The sequence below is a fragment of the Triticum dicoccoides genome, chromosome 2A, assembly GCF_002162155.2.
Source record: "Triticum dicoccoides isolate Atlit2015 ecotype Zavitan chromosome 2A, WEW_v2.0, whole genome shotgun sequence".
NCBI lineage: Eukaryota > Viridiplantae > Streptophyta > Magnoliopsida > Poales > Poaceae > Triticum > Triticum dicoccoides.
The window spans coordinates 594,556,074-594,560,093 of record NC_041382.1 but is presented as its reverse complement, the minus strand read 5'-3'; positions in this window follow the sequence as shown (position 1 = coordinate 594,560,093).

The window sequence follows — 4,020 nt, the reverse complement described above, 5'->3', positions numbered from 1 at the left end:
TGTTCTCCTCCACAGGACTTTTAAAGTGTTCCATCGAAATGGCAGGTTCAGTAATTGTAACTGGTTCCTGATTCGATGAACTAGACATCTCCTAATTAGATGAGATAGCCATATCCTTCATGGGAAAGATATCTTCAAAGAAAGTTGCATCATTCGACTCCATGATCGTACCGACATGCATGTCAGGTACCTCAGATTTACAACCAAGAATCTATAACCAATGCTATGAAAAGCATATCCCAGGAAAACACAATCCACGGTCTTTGGTCCAAGCTTGTGCTTCTTTGGAATTGGCACATTGACTTTCGCCAAACAACCCCAGGTTCGTAGATAAGAGAGCTTTAACCTTTTCTTCTCCAATTCCTCAAATGGAGTTATCTCTTTGTTCTTTGTGGGGACTCGGTTTAGGACATGACATGCTGTCAATATCGCCTCCCCCACCATGCCTTGGAGAGACCCGATGTGTCTAACATGGTGTTAACCAAATCAGTTAGAGTATGGTTCTTTCTTTCGGCCACCCCATTTGACTGAGGTGAATAGGGAGGCGCCCTCTCATGGATTATACCATGTTCCGCACAAAAAGCATCAAATTCATTGGAAAAATACTCTCCACCACGGTCGGACCTAAGCCTCTTGATTTTTCGATCAAGTTGGTTTTCCACTTCAGCTTTATAGATCTTGAAAAAGTTCAAAGCCTCATCCTTAGATTTCAGAAGATACACACAACAGTATCTAGTGGAGTCGTTAATTAACGCCATGAAATATTTCTTTCCACCTTTTGTCAAAACACCATTCATTTCACATAGATCTGAATCTATGAGCTCTAGTGGTGCAAGATTTCTCGTTTCCACAGTCATGTGAGACTTACGAGGTTGCTTAGCTTGCACACAAACTTGACACTTAGATCCCTTGGCAGTGGTGAAACTAGGGATTAAGTTCAACTTTGCTAGTCGCGACATGCAACCAAAGTTAACATGAAAAAGACGTGAATGCCACACATTTGATTCACTATTGTTGCAAACATGACTAACAACTTTATTGCAAACATCTGATAAGGATAAACGAAACAGGCCTCCTGACTCATAGCCTTTACTAACAAAGGTTCCATACTTGGATATTACAAATTTATTCCATCAAAGACAAGCTTATAGCCATATCTACACAGAAGAGATCCGCTAACAAGATTTTTATTAATGGAGGGGACATAATGCACGTTCTTCAGCCGCACGATCTTCCCCGAAGTAAACTTCAGATCGACCGTGCCAACACCTCCCTTTTATAGGCGCAAGAGAAGGAGGCGAGAGGCTGTGCTGGGAGCTGAAGAGAACGAGGGAGACGAAACGAAAATGCAGCAGGTGAAGAGGTGCGCCGTTCGTATTCAATTTCCACTACAGCAAAACGTTTCAGCTTTCGCGTGACCTTTCATATACCCGTCGCGCGTGGCAAAAATTTAGACATTGGCTCGGCTCATTCCCGCAACCCGCATCGTGTCGTGGCGAGGCGAGGCGTGGTGTGGCGTGGCGTGGCGATAAGGAGAGCGGCGGAGGAGGAGCGCGTGTGGGTGTCCCTCTTGTTTTCATCCTCATACATGTGGAGAAAGAGCCTCCCTTATAAAGAGGCCCAACTCCCTCTAATAAACTAGCAATGTAGGACTAAACTTTAGTTCCACCTCTTGCCTTGCACGAATGGGCTGCGTGGGCCTCTAGGATTTATTAGGAATTTCCGAAACTGCTATTGGGCTATGCCTAAAATAGACAAAATTCCAGCATCTTGCTCTATCCTATCGTCTTCCCTCCCTCATTCCGATCCACAATGTCGAGCGCTGGCAGCCACTCCAGCTTCGACCTCGACTTCGACGAGGAGCTGGCCCTCCGCATTGCCTTGAAGCGGTCCAAGGTGGACATCGGGGGTAGCTTTGGATCTGCGGCGTCGCTGCAGCTACCGCGCCAGCGCAACACGAACGCCGGAGCTCCGACGACGGTGACGACAATGGTTCCACCTCCTCGGAGGACGGACAGGATCCTCCACTAGCCGCGGACGCCTATAGCTGCGCCGGCGACCAGAAGGGCAAAGGCCCAGCGAGGAAGTCGTAGAAGCTCCCTCTTATTTTTATTATAGTTTTTTAGTTGTTGAACTTGTTCGGTGATGAACTGTGGTGATCTTTTGGATGATGTAAAGTGGGTTTATGTGCATTTTGTTGTCCATTTGATGTCGATTTCTTTGTTTGTTGTTTGATCACGTAGAGTAGTTCATCATGTTGCATGCATAGTATGGATATAGGATGCCGGATATGAGGTACACGGATGTGAAGAAGAAAATTTGAGACGTGACTAGTCAATGCCAGCGGACGTGTCTGGACGTGTCTGCGGGAGTTTGAGGGGTCAGATTTTCTATCGGCGGCTGTAGATGCTCTGAGAGGTCCATTCCACAACCCGCACCCGCGGGCCATAGGTCATTGAACCAGAATCCACCATCTCTCTCTCCCCTGGCTCTCTCCTCCAAATCAGAGGAACCATGCGGGACCACGCATCCCCTGCGTCTCTCTCCCTGGCTCTCCTCTTCTCTGGAATCTCTCTCCCCTCGCAGCCGCCAGTCCTCTCCTCTCGCCTCTCTCTCTCTCTCTCCCTCTCCCTCTCTCTGCTTCATCTCTCACCGGCGGCTGGGGACGGCGGCTACCTCATCTCCTATGCTCCCTCTCTGACACGCGGCTATCTCATCTGTCGGAAGGGCGACGATGACGTGCGGGGGTGTTGGAGGGGCGGCAACCAAGCCTATTGAAGGGCGGCATACTAAAACCCTCTTTTCATCCCTCCTTTCATATTTCCCATCTCAATTGTTTTTCGTTTATGGATCTAGTACATTGCCACACCAGGTCTTGGTTGATATGTTGTCGCTACTCTGCAAAAATGCGTCAACTCAGATTTTTACGCATGAGATTCAAGTACATATTGTTGTTGGGTGTTTTAGACTCTGCACCCTTCACCACAAACCATAAGCCCAACCTTCATAAGCATTCTTAAGAGATGTTCATGGTAGACAAAATTGGTTATTTTACCTCATTTGCTGCTGGAATCTCAAGAAGATCTTTAATTATATTTGTTGAAACTATTTCAGTATGCATATCTTGATTGTTGGAGTCATTGTTAGTTTATTGTGTACTATCAGTGCCACTCAGTCTGTTTAAGGAGTATTAGTCTCGCAGTGGCTTCATTTTCTTGTTTTCATTATTCGGGAGATTGTTCAATAAAGACCTGGCTTTAATCTCTTAAAGCTCAATTCGGACCACTTTCATTATATAAAACTGTAAATCTGAGATGTACTAGTGAGTATGTTGTTCAGTTTGAGCTAATCATTCTGGTATCTGCCCTGCATCTCTTTACTAGCAGAATGTGAAATGTCTGTCATGAACCACTTGCAAATTCTACCATTATATAAATTGTAAATCTGAGATGTAGTGAGCATGCTCGTTCTTGTGTGTGTTCTTAGGCCATACTGGAGATGCTAATTTCCAAACACCCAGGCTATCTTATATGTTGTTGATTCAAGTGATACTAATTGATGACATTGATATTGATGCAATGCATTGAAAAAATTACACTGGACACCACGAAGCCTTTTGCCTCCCCCAGCAGTGTAGATAGGTCAATGACCATCATCATCACTTGGACTCAAACTGCACGGACTTCCGGTGACACATTTAGCTCGGCGACCATGACTGTAAAAGCAATGTTTTTCTACGCTGTCAATTTTACATTTGAGGTATGAAAATTTTATTCTTATTTCTTCTTAGGCCTCCATTTATCAGTGCTACATCCGCGCGACAATTTATTTTTTTTGTGGGAGCGGGCAGTCTTTGTACAAGGTAATGAAGATTGTATCATCCTTTTACTATTTCCTTGGCCCCACATGCAATTTGACCTTAATGTTTTCACTTGAACTGCAGGAGTGCATGTTGGACTCTGTGGCAAAGAGCTACGACGCCTTCACAACATCTCAGCCAATGGCGGAGCTAGCCGAGTA